At 38.2% G+C, this 16,588-nt stretch overlaps 1 protein-coding gene across 4 annotated transcripts in view; it reads left to right on the top strand.

Moving 5' to 3' along the window:
• Positions 1-1,547: 1,547 nt before the first annotated feature.
• LOC145693373 (MKRN2 opposite strand protein) overlaps positions 1,548-16,588 on the top strand; it is a 148,730-nt gene continuing 133,689 nt past the window's right edge. For 3 of the 4 annotated variants that reach the window (XM_081769317.1, XM_081769316.1, XM_081769315.1), the window contains exon 1: positions 1,548-1,765. The gene's annotated coding sequence lies outside the window, so the exon portion shown is untranslated. The remainder of the gene's footprint in view (positions 1,766-16,588) is intronic. The other variant, XM_081769314.1, reaches the window with a different exon arrangement.

Here is a 16,588-nt window from a genome sequence, read left to right as displayed (position 1 = left end):
CTCAGGCTGTGAAATTCTAAACGATAATGCAAATGTTTTGTTAGTAGTCTATGGCCGCCAATTTCTCTTACCTCTGCAAATGTCTTTTACTCAATTTTACATGTTGGCTCCCATATTTTCTTTACCCAACTATACCAGAAAGGGCAAGAGTGAACGTTCACGCTTGCCACGTACACTCTTGCCCCGCCTCAGGCATATTCCAATCACTGTCCACCATCCCCCCCCCCCCGTCTAAGCACTTTTTCTTCTTGCGTACTACTGATAAGAAATACGAACCGATACAGCTTTTCCATGATATATTTCCAGTCCTGTACCTTCAACTGAACCTACATTACATACTGTGACACGACCTACGAATCTTTTACTGCTTTCTTTCTAAAACAAACTTTCCACTCTTCACACTGCAAGCACACTGCTCGTTCCCTTTTCCGTTCTGACATGTGCCATGCCGACCTAGTTTTCAACATTCGCTTATTTACCGACGTTGCCACTTCTCCGTAAATATTGTTTTCACTCTTGCCCCGGCGTTCACTCTTGCCCTGGTTACCCATATTAGTTTTAGCTGTTTAGTGTTTCAATTTTTAATAAGCTGTCTTGTTCACTTTTTTAGTAAGCTGTCCTGTTCATTCCACTGAAAAAGTTATCGGTTGTTATTTGTTTAGTGTTTCAGCCACTATACAGGCCCGTATCCAGGGCGGTCTAGGGGGGCCGCCCCCCTAAATTTTGGCTGGCTCCCCTAAACTTAGCACGGTAGAATGGTAAATGAACTATAATATGGTGATGAATTACAATATGGTTGCATCGGGCCCCCTAACTTCAGCTGCCCCCCTACTTTTTTGGGCTGGCTACAGTCCTGGTACTATATGAAATACAATAATAATTATAAAATATTCTTTCGAGAGTTTATGTTTCTGGATATCCTGTGCTTTGCTGTTTGATTAAAACTTGCTATGACATCAAATTTCCAATGACCAATGATAAATCATAGCTTGCAAAAACCTAGTAAAAACGAATTTACAACTGCACAACGCGAAGGCTCATCGCAGATGTTCATTGTACGCTATTTTAGAAATTGGTGTTATAGTCTGAGGGCCCTCCTTGATAATCGCGGCCTAGGCCCTAATATTCCCAGTTCGCCCCTGAAATTAGGCTCCGTAAACCGTAGTTAAATCGGTATCGACCGATTTGTCTTGTCAAGGTGATTCGACTGATGGGTGTTTTCTAACTATACTACACCTCAGGTAACTAAATTAGTCTCTGTAAACCGGAAGTAGTTAAATTTGGTATTGATCGATATGTTTTGTCAAGCTGAATCGATTGCTATATATATCATATATGTTTCGTTGCTGATTATACCCCATCCCCGGAAACTAAATTATTTCCATATACTGTATAAAAACAGTTTTCATTTTTATTTTATTTTTTTATTTTTTCATTTTATTTATTTTTTTTTTTTTAGCGACCTTTACCCAAAATTGGAGTCTCATCTTTCATTTAGCGACTTTTGTGCCAAACTTTTGGCAACATTGTGTCCTATTAATTAGTTGGCAACGCTGATGGTTAGTGAAAACTTTCTCCACGGATTTCGGATTTGCAGAGATAATGTAGTCTTGTATGGGATTATAGTAGAGATTTGTTATACAGAAATATTTATATAATAGGATACAGGCCTTATAACGAAGAACGTTGGGATGATGAATTTGTTTCAATTTTGATGCGGAAGTTGTTTAACTTAGTAGCTGATTTATTTGAAATAGTCAAAAAGGTTAGTTCTGTTTACACTGTTTTCATCGTGTAATTAGGTGACAATGTTCGAATAATATTCTTGAGACATTCTTATAGTTTATATTTTTATGTTCTAGTAATATATTTGACGTATATAATTTTGGAATGTAGACTAGCATATTTGTAGTGATTTCCAAGAATTTGGAAGGAGAGACAGGGATGATGGAAATTTGGAGACTACAAATTTCACACGCTATACCATTAATTTTGTACTGTGTTTTCTCTGTAAAATTTACCTGTGGTTCCGCTTATGCTTCCCCATGATCGAAGAAACAAAGCTATTTAAACGTTATTTTCCTAATTTTTTTGGTTATGTTGATATATCTTACAGTTACTCCTGTTTCACTTCCCTATCTGCTTTAATTTTATTTTGGAAATGTTTTTGTTCATCGCTGGTGTAGTTTTTGCACACCACATTCTGGACGTTTAGTGGTAAAATGCAAGAAAAGACATATTCATAAGGAAAAAGTTCTGGACGCGACAGAATTAAATACAAAGTAATAAAGCTGTATTTACATGTGTAGAGTTACTAGTGTAAAATCATTACCGGTGACTGATTAAATAAGTGAATACATATAAAAAATAACTCTAGTAAATGCTATTTTCTACCGACGTTGTATTTCTGCACGGTGTACTGGAGCTGTATTTAATGTTTACAAGTAAAGCGTACAGATGGTGATCAGAAAAATGGAAACACTTGTAGTTCGCAACACGTCAGATGTATGGGTTGGCAGTGGTGTCGTGGCGCCCGCAGCGCTGGACCGCTGGTGGTGGTGTGTTAGGTCGGTCTCCATACTACGTCAGGCGCAGTGGAACAGCAGTGTCCAGTGGCTGCAGCAGACGGAGGTAGTGTAAAATGGGAGGCCTCTCAGATTTTCAAAGAGGGCAAATTGTTGGTGCGCGGTTATGTGGAGTGAGTGTGATGGCAGTGGCTACTGTGTTAGGTGTGTCGCGTGGGACAGTGTCGAAGGTGATGACGGCCTACACAACACGGGAAAACCACATCGGGGAAGCGGAACAGTGGGCGGAAGAAAATCATGAGTGACAGGTCACGCCGGGTATTAAAGCGCATTGTCACACAGAACCGTCGTGCCACTGCGGAGCAAGTGACTGAGGAACTCAATCAGCACGTCCCCCACCCTGTTTCGACAATCACAGTCCGCCGCGAATTACATGGCATGAACTGGGTCGTGTTGCACGGGCCAAACCGCTCATCAGGGACTATAACGCTTTCGCACGCCGCAAATGGTGCCGCAACCATGCAACTTGGACCGTTGAGGACTGGAAACGTGTGATATGGTCGGATGAGTCATCCTTCACACTATTCCCAACCACGGGCCGTGTTTATGTGTGGAGAACGCCCAAAGAAGCTTATGATCTGCAGTGTCTCCGCCCAACTGTGAAACATAGCGGCGGCTCAGTGATGCTGTGGGCCGCAATATCATGGTTTTCATTGGGTCCTGTGGTCACACTTAGCGGACGAATCACTGCCAACAGGGCTTGAAAAAACACGTTTTTTTTTTTAAAAAAAAAGCCCAACTCACCTGGGCCCATGTGGGTTTTTTCGAAATATTTCAGTGTCTTTGGAGTAAAAGTGTTAAAATGTGATTTATATTTCAAGATTATCATTGTCACAACTTTCTATTCATTGCTGTTTTGGAAAAATGGCCGCCCTTTTGAAATTTTACATTAGATCACCGCCAAAATATATACGGCTAATTTAGTGTGTCTCATGCTTATATTCTAAAAAATTCAACTTAATAGACCGAAAATTGCACTTTGTAGCGTGGATACCTGCTATTTTTTTTAAAGCCACCATTTTGAAATTTACGTTTGTATGCCGCCAAATTTATACTGGAAATTTTATGTCTCGTGCTTGTGCCCTGAAAATTTAAACTTAAAACATCGAAGGTGGTACCCAGCAGTATGTGTGGTACAGGCAGACGAACGAACAAATGTATATCGATTCATTCCAGAAGCCTTAGTGACGTTTGCCAAATATGAACACCAAATATATTAATTTAACAGCGTAAAATAATTGGTTTTATTTGAAGGTCACTTTCGATATTTTGTGCGTTCAGTTAGGTGAAATTCCCGAGCATTTGTTGCAAAAAGTTTCTTCCCACAAAATTAGTTTAAAACAATTTGCAAAGATATAATTCATATTTTATAAAGTGAATGTTTCAAAATGTCTTAAATGAAATTAAACATCTTCCAGCGTAAAATAAATAGTTTTATTGTTGAAGTATTCAGTTCCAATTATTTGTGCGTTCAATTGCGGGAATTTCCCGAGCATTTCTTTTCCGATTTTTTCCCCCCTCGAAAATGCAGCTTTCTTTATTGTACATCGAAACTTCCACTAGTACTGAAGTTTGAATTCAGCACTTGAAGTAGTAAGTGTTACGTAGTTTTCGGAACTCTGAGCATTAAGCTTCTTAAATTTGACAATTTTTACGCTGTTGTTGGTGTTGATTCTAATGAATGCTTATTTGAAGAATACCAACAAATAGCTGAACTAAACTATTATTGTTGGAAAACTAAATTTTACTAAAGAATACATGTGCTACCTTCAAAGGTAAGAAATAATACTAATAGTTTTACTAATGCACTACATATTTACTGGTAGTACCGGCACATATGGCTTTAAAGTCGTCAAACGTAAGGGAGACCGGGGCACGTTGTCACAGTAGCAATTCTGAAAAAAGCGAAAACATTAGCGCGCCGGTGCTGCTTTCTTGTTTACTTACTAGATGTCACTACTAACTGTACTCGTTTGGAGATGCGCGGGAACAACGGTGCTGCGTCAGTTGAACTTTGTCTGTTTTCAGTGCCGGAATGTAAATTGTCCGAGTCCTGTAATTGTTGTTTTGTGTGTTCGTGAAAGCGCTAGAAGCAAATATTTGTGTGTGTGTTATGTAGGCTACAAATAGAGCTTCGTAATGTGCTACTTTGAATGCGCCTAATCTTTCGTTTGGTATAGATATTTTGTAAAAAGAGAAATGGCGACGCGTGGGGCAAGTTGTCACAAATAAGACGGGGTATGTTGTCACTGTGACAATGTGCCCCACTGTGTGTTATGTATAATACAAACGATAGGGTTATCTCGGTTTCGCAGACGGTGAGAATATACAAAAGAAAGACAGAGAGGAAAGCACCACCAATGGAAGATCAACTGGTTGCAGCAAGAGCTATGAAAAGAAATAACAACCCCATATCAATACGTAGGCCTAAAGCTGCTAAAGAATTTCATGTCCACAACAGAACGTTGGCAAGATTTTGTGCACGTGTTACAGATGGCGAACTACAGTTCGGCCAATGCTTATTTACATTAGGTTACTCTTCGTAATACTAATACTAGGAAGAATTACTAGTATCATACCAAAACAAGCTTCGCACATATAATTTGGACTCTCTTCAAAAGAGGCTCGCGATTTGGCTTACAACTATGCAAAAGCGCTAGGATTGAAATGCCCAGAGTCGTGGAATGAAAAGGCTATTGCTAGTCCAGACTGGTGTCCGGTATTTCTGAAAAGACATGGTGATCTTGCTATAAGAACTCCCCAATCAAATAGTTTTGCACCTATAAACAATGTCAACGAAGGTCCAAAGAAGATTACGATTCTTCCTCAGAGGACGACGACACATTGTGTTTAGTTTATGGCGATCCATACAGTGCGAGTACATGTAGCGAGAAGTGGATTCAGTGTATTCGATGTACGGAATCAGCCTATGAAAACTGAAGTAAGCAGAACTTGTTTTACGTGTGTATTAACTGTGACTCTGACGATGATCTCCAAGTATGGTACTTTGTAGAAACAAAAGGATAAACATTTTCAAACTAATTTGCGGTACGTACTAATAAAAAGCAACTAAACTTCTCAGAGGAATTCTTTGCAATTCATAAACTACAATCAGAAACAACTTAAATGCAATTGGCTAATTTTGTGTAGGCCTATTGGAGATGTAGGCTATGATTTGATAATTTCGTCATTTTGTTATGACCTTTCAGTTTGTAGTTTTGATTCCTTAGCTATCAGTTAGTTCTGTTTTCATGGCAGTTTTGGTTTTCCTACAAAGCTTGATGTAACAATAAATCTCTTAGGTTGAGAAAATATAAGCTACAGGTCCCCCTACTTTCTTTCCTATTTAACTAATATAGTTTCCCCTTTCATTTAATTATGTTTTGATTCTCTTTCAGACGCTCAGTATTTAATGCTGGTAACATTTACAGTCTTTTTGCATTAGTAATAGTTGCATTAATAATATCTACCAATTTCTGGGAAGTGCCACAAGAATAACAAGTGACAATTTGCCCCATATATTGTGACAATTTACCCCGAATATGGGGTACATTGTAACAACTGTATTGATCATAAAACATAGTACATAAGTCCAGTTCAGAGCGAGTTACATTGGACAGAGAAATATATGTTATGCACAAGATAACAAAGTATGTGTATACTAAAAGTTACAATTTTCGGCCTTACACGAGCATCACAAGGAAATAAAACGTGAAAATTGTGACAATGTGTTCCGGTCTCCCCTATGAGGGATAACGCCCCTCGGCATAGCCGAGTCGGAGAGCACACTATTTACGGAATGTATTTTCTAAAATATAAAATTGCATTTTTTTTTTTCAAATAGGCTATAAGCATAATCAATACATTAATTTGTTATATAATTATCTCAAGCTAAGATAAGGCTTTTTCATTTATTCAGTGCATTCAGAACTTTATAAAGGTCTTATGTAGAATGTTGTTGTATACCTTAACGTGAAAGCATTTAATTCGCCCGAGGAAAGTCCAAAATTTGATTAAAAAATCACTTTCAATGTCATCAAAAGCTCAAAAACTCAGGTGGGTTTTAAGGTGTTTTTTTTCAGGTGGGTCCAACCCGAAAAAACCCGGTGGTTTTTTTCGGGCTGGGCCCACTTGGGCAAACCCTGACTGCCAACGATTATGTCGCAATTTTAGGAGACCACTTGCATCCTTTGGTCCGAATGTTGTTCCCGGACAATGACGCCATCTTCCAGGATGATAATGCACCCATTCACACAGCTGGCGTTGTTGCAGCGTGGTTTGAGGAACATCGGGATGAAGTTCAACACCTCCCCTGGCCCGCCCAATCCCCAGATATCAACATAATTGAACATCTGTGGTCCGTCTTGGAAACACGACTCCGGCGACGATTTCCACCTCCATCCTCTCTCACAGAACTGCCCGATGCCCTGCACGAGGAATGGTGTAAAATTCCACTTGCTACCATTTACGACCTCTATGCCTCCATCCCACGTCGCATCAAGGCTGTTCTGAACGCGAAAGGTGGCCCGACACCATATTAATCTGGTAAGTTGCAATTGCGTTCAGGTGTTTCCATTTTTCTGATCACCATCTGTAACTAGTATGCAGGCTTTCCAGTGCACCTATTTTTCCTATGTATTTGCGTCTCTTCCTATATTTTAACGAAACCTCCTATATATATATATGTGGCATTGCTACTTGCACTTGTAAAAATAATATAAGGTGTGGGTGGTTGAAAGATCTTTTGTCTCCACAGTAGGGTGATTGAATTGAGACTTTTCTGGGTTTCGTCCTTCCCTGCTTATTGTGTAAAGATAACTACACTAAAGAATATACAGTTAGCGCAAAAAGTATTCATACACCTACAAAATGGAACAAAAAAGTTTAAAAAAAAAGAAAAGAAAAGAAAAAGAAAATTCAAGACGAGCAAAACAAAGAGAAACGGAAGATGGCAAATGAGCGTATTCAATTAAGGTGTAACTGATACTTTTACTGTTGTATATATTTCCTTAGATGCACTAAGATCTGTGTACAATTGTATATTTAGATAGTTCACAATCCACTCTTTGTATCATGTGTTTTATGATTTTTTAATGAATTTTGTATTGATTTTTACAACTTTTATCTTTTACATCTCCTTTTTACACTTTCCTAATGGTCGTTGCTTAGTGCTGGTGAGCTAAGAAGCTCGTATAAAATTTTACAATGAGATAATTACCCATTTAGTTATATTTAGAGTAGAATGTATGTTCATATAACAATTGGTGTAATATCCATGTTTTATTTATTTCTACCGATTGGATAATTCAAATGTTCCTTTTTCACGACTTCACAAAACCTCCTATATTTTGTCGTGAATTCCTATATATATATATTTTTTTTTCATTAGCATTAGAAAGCCTGTAGTATGACACCATGACATGTGCTATTGAAACTCGTATCATTGCCAAATCTACTTGTTTTCACTACCCTTTCTTACATGTATATTCATCATCACTGACTCGGTTAGGAGCATTCTTGATTTTTAGCGGATTTGGAATGCTTCAGTCAAAGTCCCAATATGTGCGATGTCATTACAGTGATAGGAAAATAGACAAGAAGAAAAATACAGTGATAGAAATTGAAACGTTTTCTTACGCGTTCCATCAAAGAAATTTACATACAGACTTTTTAAACAGAACAATCCCAGCATAAGAGTGGGCCACTCGAAATTTTATAGTATTCGACCAAAATGGGTCAGTCCACAACCTGCGAGGAAAGTGTGTGTGTGTGTGTATTGTGCAAATTTTAAGTTAGCTGCTACTGCGTTGCAACAAATCAAAGATGCAGCCTGTATTGAAGCTGTCATGAGTGACCTATTTTCTTTAGTAGTATGATCTGTGGAAAATGACAGCTGTCTTTTTCGAGAATGTGGTGAATGGCCTGGAGTGGAAGGAATAAGTATGGAGTCTTTAATTATTGATCCTGGTGAAAATGAAAGTGTTACGTATGCCATACGGGAAATCAACGATCTCGTTAAAAAAAAAAAAAAAAAAATAAAGCTACTTTCTGTTTTCGTATTGTACGTTGCTGGTTTAACTGTAAGAATTGTAATTCATGAGTACTTCAAGAAAATCCAAAAACGAACTAATTGCTACCAAAAGGCATATAAAATTTCAAGATAAAAATTCTATTTTCTTTCATGTGGACTTCGCTGAAAACTGGACTGTCATTCTGCAAAGTGAAATTCAGAGTTATCCTCGGAAAAACGAGCAAATTTCCATCTTTAAGGTAGCGGTATATTATTATGAAACAATTGACAGTTTTGTTGTTATAAACGACGACAGAACACACGATTCGGCTCATGTACTCATAGCCATAGACGAGATTCTAAAAATACTCGAAGAAAAGCGAAAAGGTTCGAATAAGTGAAAATAAGTGTCTACAATTTCCCACACCGTGTCCATGTTTTCTGACGGTGCTGCATCCTACTTTAAAGATCGCTTTCAAATGTTCGAGATGCAGACAGGTCCGATAAAGCAGTGGTTTTTCAGTGAAACCGGCCATGCAAGAGTCTCTGGACGGTATTGGGGGGGGGGGGGAGGTTGTAAAGAATGTGGCAACGTGGCATAACCGTAGGTAAAAACAGATACACATTATTAAAGCTACAGAAGAATTCGACTGTAGTGTAAGTACAAACTCCGGGTATTTCCGTCATTTTGTTGCCTGGAATTGAATTCGACAATATTAAAAAAAAGAAGAAAAGTAAAATAAAATAAAATAAAAAATAAAAAAAGGAAAGTGTGCGACCGGTAACTGGTATTCAACGAAGTCACCTTTAGCTTTCGGAAAACGGCGGAGTTTTTATGGCAGTAACGGGTCAGCATAAACACTTCATGCTTTCCCCAAAGACGAGTTGCTGCAATTCAAAGTGTAGATTTAAAGAGTCTACAAAAAGGAACTTTTGTTACATGTATATATGATAACCAGTGGTGGGTAGCAGAAATATTATGAATAAATCATACATTACGTGAAGTTGAAGTGCTGTTTATGCTTCCACATGGACATTCACCAGGGTACAGGTTTCCAGGAGAGCATAAGAAAAGTGAAAATCAATTTTTTGTGACTATCGACAATGTGCTACCGAGTTGTGAGTGCACCAACACCTATTGGAGCATCTGCACGGTTACATGCTGCTAGCGAAGAAGACACCAAGCAAGCAAATGATTGATTCATGTGAAAAAAATAAAATAAAAAAAAATTGTTTCCGAAGACCATTTTAAGTAAGTGAATTTAAAATTTGTGTGTTTCGTATCGTAATTTCCATCTCAGATTACTTCGCTTTAAGAAAACATCGAAGTAGGGGGAGGCTCATTTTACTATTTCAGAGTGCATTTTTTAATCAAAATAATAATAAAAAAAAAAGTCAAGAAACAACTTTTGTTTGTTATTTAATGAATGTGAACCAGAAACATCATCAAATTGTTGCACTTTTATTGTTTCCAGTGTCGCCAACTGTGATACCAAAGTTAACGAAACTTCACTAACTTCAAAAAGCTGCAGTTAGTTCATGAAGCATTGGTCGAGGATGATAATTGGTGTTTTTATTATTCATGTAAAGTTGGACCATCTGACAAAATTTCAGAATTTTAAAATATGTTTTCGAGAAAATGGCGATTTTAGAAAATTTGATAATTTCTCGAATTTTTTGCGACGAAACGGTTGCACAAAGAAGCATTACTTTTTTTTTTTTTTTTTTTTTGAAAGCGGGTAACTAGGTCTTACCAACCGTGAAAACAGAATTTTAAAATCCGAAACGGAAGTGCTACAAAATAAATTGCAAACTTCGATTTTTCAGATAAACTGATGTTCATTTGTTAATTTATGTACAAAAAGATACGCATGCGCAAACCAAACTATAATAAAATATAGTTTTTTATATCCCTATGTATATACCACAATAAGAATTATAACTACCTGTCTCCATAGTTGAATGGTGGGGCTCTGAAGTAGACCATTTTCCATGTTTTCTACAATTCATAAATTGTGCTCCCCGTCTTTAACAACCCATTACTTGGCGGGATTTTTTTCTACAAAACAATATATATATATATATATATATATATATATATATATATATATATATATATATATATATATATATATATATATATATAATATATATATATATATATATATATATATATAGGTCTTAAAACATGTCTATTTGCTATAAAAAAAAAGTTTCAACAATATCTGAGATGGTGGATTTTTTTTTTTTTTTTTTTTTTGCCTGAGTTGAAATGAAAGGCATTGCAACTGAATTTAAGCCACACATTGACATCATGGGGTGTGGGGCCACTCCCCCAAGTTTTGGTTGAATTGGTACATTCACATTTTGTGTATTCAATGTGTGTTACCTGAATTGCGGGAATACGTTTTTTCCCCAACTGTCTGTATTGAAATATGCTTAAACGGCTAATTAATACCATATTCTAAATTAGTGTCAAAAGTTGTCCAAGGATGCATAGTATTTATTTACCAGATTTTTAAGTTTACTGCATCTTTAAATTCGCTGGGCAAACGCTGGGCGGAGGTGAAAGTGAGTGTCCTCTCTTTGAAAGGCCACGTAATTACATGCATGTAAAGCAGATATTGAATTGGCATTTAGCACTTAACTATAGAAGACACTATAGAACCTTCCCACCAAATTTCATTAACTTTGAAAGTGGTCGATCTGGGAATCCTTGTCCCCTTAACATAGAATGACCGATATTTTCCTTTGTTTAAATTTATCACCTTTGACCATCATTTTGGCCTCTGTTGCAATTTGTCCAAATATTCATTCAGCTATCTATTTCTAAAATTTTGAAATGACCCGGTGTAAGTATACTCGAATTATTTCGACCACTTGGCAAAGAAGTGAATGGCCTAGTATTTAAGTACAGTTCTATTTGCGTTAGCACATTGTGCATTTCTTCAGTTGCTAACAGTGTATTATCCAAATGACCGATTATATTTCAAATCGTCCAGGCAAAACTAAATTGGTCCTCATCATAGGCTCAGATATTATTTATATTTTTAATATGGGATCTACACACAATATTATTAGACCCGTATTTTTTATTTTTGCATAAAATAAAAATTCTCCTTCGATATACAGCCTTCCAAAGTGGCTGCTCTCCTCTCGGATTGCTCGAAAAACTGAAAAATATGTCAAATTGAAAAAGTATTGTAGAGCTTGTACTTAGAAGCACAATCGCAATAATAGGAAGAATATAAAGCAGTGTGTTTCGGTGGAGGGGCAAAATTCGTCTGTGGTCCAATAGAAATCGCACAATTTACTCACAATGTTGCCAACTTTGGTAAAAATTTTGCTAATTCAAACACTTTTGTTTTTGTCTCACGAGCTATATAAACCATCTGTTTCGTGCATCGAGATTACTCGATAAGGTCTCCTGAAAATGTAAAGGACTTACTTTTCTGATAATTACACCCCACGTTATAGTATGATGAAAAGCTGAAAATTTCATTAAGATGCCATGTCCATTTTCTCATAAATCCCACCTCTTAAAAATCTGAATTTTTTTTACAACTATTGGGGAAGTACCTAGGTATTTAATATCCGTTAACCGTTGCTGCGGCTGCAGCCCCTAACGTTTGCAATTAATTCAAATTTTGATTTTTGTACTTGGAATGTAAATATTAGGGTTTTCGGGTCTGAACGGATCCGGTTCTAGAACCGGTTCTGAAAAGTGGATCTCCAAGAACTAGTTCCTCGCGGAACCGGTCCCCTGGAACCGGAACTTTGTGGCCATCCCTACGCTAAACCCGAGCTGCTGGCAGGCTGTGAACAGTGTGCTAGATGAAATGGTGGAAGTGACAGGCAGGCGGCGGCCGCTTGTCTCATTTAGCTAAACAAGCTGGGTAACTGGCAAATTCATTGGCTAAACACAAACTGGTAGACCAAAAAAATTTTTCTGGATGCACAAGCGAGTCTGGGCGGGGAGGCCACAAACGCATAATCTTCTTTGCAGTGTTTTGGTATACTTTGTGTCTCCTTTACGGGTCTTTGGGGGCTTTCGGATCAGGCCTGGAATCGGTTCCTAAGATCCGGTTCTGGAACCGGTTTTCAGTTCCAGATCTGGAACCGGTACCGCCGGAACCGAACCTTTGTGGCCATCCCTAGTAAATATTTCCAATGGGCATTTAGGTCCTGTACAAAAGGCGATTTGAAAGGCAGTTTTGAGAGATGAATCTTGACCTCAAATCAAAGAGAAAGGATCCCACAAACATGAGTCAAATTCCGCTTCGTTTTCGAGTTAGAGTTTCCAACTCGGGACCCAAAATCAGTTCACGACAATGGAGAGTGAAATATATATTTCGCGTTAAAGCATAAAATATCCGTTGAAGTTATGATGAAATTCAGAAAGTTGGTTTATATCAGTATGATGATTTATACGTGGGTAAGGGCGATGCAATTCGGTTGGTAGTGTTGCCAAGTTGGTGGAACTTTTGTTTGTTTCCAAATGACACTATGCCGTTTTTATTTAATATTTGGTATTCATTAATAATTGTAAACATCGCATGAATCATAATTTTCCCCATACCACCACAGTTTCGGAAACGTATATGTATTTTATTAAAAGGCTTTTATCTCGTGCGTTATTGATAGTTTGTAACATTGAGTGTAAATTTCACTTGATGTTTACCATCATTAGTAAAACCAATGACAAATCTTTGAATTGTCTCAAGAGTACGAGCAGCTACGTGTGGGTTTGCGTTCTCATGGATCAGAGGAGTTCCAGAGCGTAGCATCCCGTACTGCCGATTTAGGATAGCACGTCGCAGATTATTCACTGTTTGTCAGTGTACTTCTGCTGTAATTGTTCGTCCTAGCTCCAAGAATTCCACTAGAGTCACACTTATTTGGTTCCAGAATACTGTTGCCATGATTTTGTGAAGTGGTGGTTTTCGCTTGAATTTCTTCGCTTCAGAAGAACTAGAGTGCCGCCATTATATTGACTACTGCTTTGACTCCCCAGTGGCGCACGATGTCCGGGTTTCATTCCCTGTCACTATGAGAAAAGAGGTCATCTCCACCCTCCTTCCAGTGGGCCAAAAAATAATGTGCAACTGTCATTCTTTACCCTTTGTGAGCGTCTGTTAGCATTTTTGGCACCCATCTCGTGCACAGTTTGTGTTAACCGAGCTTGTCAGTCACAATTCGATGTACTGTTTTCTCAAGACACTTCTGGAGTTAAGTTATTGTGAACCGGCAGTTGAATCGCATTTTCTCGTAACACATTCCACCAGATCGTCCATGTAAACTCCAGGACTTCCGGTACGACTATCGTCATGAACATTTGAGCGCCCTTCCCGAAACCTTGACCTTATCTTCACTTGTTGCTGTCGGTCCGTAAACAGCACACAATTCCTGTTGGATGTCAGCTGCATTTTGTCCTTTGGCGTTCAGAAATTATGGTAGATCCCACTTCACATCTGGGGCGGGATTTTTGTATTACGGCAGCCATTTCATTTTACTACTTCTGGCACATACGCAACTCCATTCGGCTGACTCTCTGTTGCAAGCACAGAATACTAGGGATGCTCAACTTGTATCAGTGCTGCCAACCTCACTAAAAAATTATCAGCTCTTTTCTTCACACGCGCCTCGTAAAATATTTTCTGTGCGTCAAATAATTAGATCGAAAACGAATTAAAAAACGGAACTTACTTAAAATCTGCCTTCATTTCAACCGACTTAAGAAAATAAGAGATTTTCAATTCTCAATGTTATGAGTATGTTCATGCGTAATTTCAACGTACAGTAAGTGCACTGATTTTGATAATTTATGTGTATGTATTTGAAAGAATATACTTTCCTGGTAGTCCCATATACATTTCATCAGGATATAATGAGACTCTTTGAGAGCTAGACTGTAAAACAGCTCAACGGGTGCAATGTGAAAACAATTAACCGACTTCAGTGTCTATATGTTCACGTAGAACTTCGACATAGGTGCATCGATTTTGATCATTCTTCTTTTGTTTGCAACAGTATACTTTCCCGGTGGTTTCGTATAAATTTCATAATCTGACAATAATGTTCGGAGTTTGACCATGAAATTCCTCAATAACTTTAAAATGTTAATACCATAATTGTGTGTATAATCACGCATAACTTTGATATACAGAAGGTCGATCCGCGTATATGTGTCCAATTTTGAAATAGCACTAACCTTATGAAAATCCATGGGACCACCATCGGTTGGCCTCAATGTGATAGCCATGTGTTCTGGCAATAGCCCTGCACCGTAACTTCTACTGTAGAGAACTACGACGAAGTACAGGAAGTGGAATCTTCTTCCATTCCTCCCGGCAGGCTTTCCACAGGCCCCCGAGAGTAGTGACACGACCAGAAGAAAGTGCCTTTTCAATAGACCAAACCCGCAGAAATCCATGGGATTGGCATCTGGTGATTTCACTGGTATGTCATGAAATGGAATAGCACGAATACCAGTGTCTGTCTCCATCTGCTTCAGAAAGTTCTGGGTAGAACGAGATGTATGTGAGGAGGCCTTATCCATATGCACAGACACTTGTTTTATGGCATGCCCATACAAACGAGGCAGATCTTCTGTATAAATTGGGGTCAATATATGTTTCTGAAAGAATGCAGAGTTGATTTTACTGTTTTTAGGGACCTGACGAATTGTTAACTTGCTCTGATAAGAGTAACCGGCGACAACCATAAATCCTTTCGAGAAAGTTGCTTTGCAATGACGGATGAACGCAGGACGGCTTTTTGCATCTCGCGAAGTGTAAGTTATCGAGCGAATTTTGCCACAATCTAATAGATACACCCATGCTTCATCTAGTGTGGCCACAAATTTCCACTTTTCCCCAGAAAGATGGCGTTCATAGAGGCGCCTGCTGTTGGTCTTTCCCTCACGGCGATGGGCCGCACTTAGGTAATGTCCATGACTTTTAAAGACCCTCCGGAGGTTTAATTTCCCACTCAGGACGCGGTTAACAGTTGACTGTGGTATGTTGAGTCGAGCTGCCATCACACGTTGCGGAGGGGGATTTTCTTGTAAGGCCATTCGCCGCAACTTCTAAGCTACTTGTGGAGTCACTGTGGTACACGCTCGCTTCCTCGACCCTTTAGTGGGTGAATGCTTACCTGGTATGTCTTCTTTTTTATACTGCTTGATTATGTTCTTGATAGTCGTCGAACCCAATGCACAATCATTTTCTTTGCACTGTTTTTGAATTTTAGAAACCGAATATTTGGCGTGGAAAAGTCCAATTACGTAGCTCTTCCAAAAACGGTTCACCTTTGAAGCCATGATGCACACGATACACAGTTTCGCTTGGCAGACGATAGAATGGACCTCCAGGTATAGCACACGCGTTTAACCACTTGGTTCGGTCGCTTCTGTGGTCAGGGATACGGGTGTAAAATTGGACACATATACGCGGATCGACCTTCTGTATAGGTACCAATTTAGTTCATTTAACTTCTGTTTGAAAGAATATTCTTTTATGGTGGTTTCATGTAGATTTAATTAAGATCCAAAGATAATACACGGAGCTATACAGTGAAACTTCTCAACGTCTGACAGTGATAATATCATAATGAACCAACTTCATTGTGTGGATGTTCACGCATAACTTCAACATAGATAGCGATTTTGGTTATTTTTTAGTTTCAAAGAGTATATTGTCTTGATGGTTTTACATATATTTTATCAAGATCTGACGACAGTCTTTGGATCTAGGCAATGAAATTTCAACAGGTGCTAATGTTAACACCGCGTGTGTGTTTACGTATAATTCCATACCGCGTATACCAATTTTTTAAAAGATACATTTATTCACGTATGTTTCGTAGTCTATAGGAAATCTACAAAGGAACGCACTCTATAGGAATGTTTGCTATGAGTATAACGAGATGGGAGAAACTGATCTTAAAAGAGAAATACCAGACGACCTTCAAGAATACAATGGAAAGCAGAAAA

This window comes from Thermobia domestica, chromosome 8 (genome assembly GCF_964235325.1).
Source record: "Thermobia domestica chromosome 8, izTheDome1.hap1.1, whole genome shotgun sequence".
In the NCBI taxonomy this organism is placed as follows: Eukaryota; Metazoa; Arthropoda; class Insecta; order Zygentoma; family Lepismatidae; genus Thermobia; species Thermobia domestica.
This window is presented reverse-complemented; position numbering and strand designations above follow the sequence as displayed.